The sequence below is a fragment of the Mycetomoellerius zeteki genome, unplaced genomic scaffold, assembly GCF_001594055.1.
Source record: "Mycetomoellerius zeteki isolate Tzet28-1 unplaced genomic scaffold, Tzet1.0 scaffold244, whole genome shotgun sequence".
NCBI lineage: Eukaryota > Metazoa > Arthropoda > Insecta > Hymenoptera > Formicidae > Mycetomoellerius > Mycetomoellerius zeteki.
In genome coordinates, this window is record NW_017257221.1 from 507,307 (window position 1) to 507,611 (window position 305).

Below are 305 nucleotides of genomic sequence, written 5' to 3' on the forward strand. Positions count from 1 at the left end.
TACTTTAATCCTGGAAAAGAATTTTCGAATCTGTGAAAGAAAAAAAGTATTTGTTATACAAAAATTACGATTTAGTCGATAATACAGACGGCTTTAGAATCTCCTTAAGGGGATGCTAAAGTTGTTCTACTTTATCATCATTTCCATTCGATGAAATATCTCTGAATTGAATTAACGGATTGCAAAATTATTTTTACAAAATTAACGTACGCACAAACAGGACCTCAGCTGTATCGGATTTTAGGAGAAAATCGAAGAAAAGTTTAAAAATTCGCTTACTTTTAGCTCGTACAGCTGACACCTCA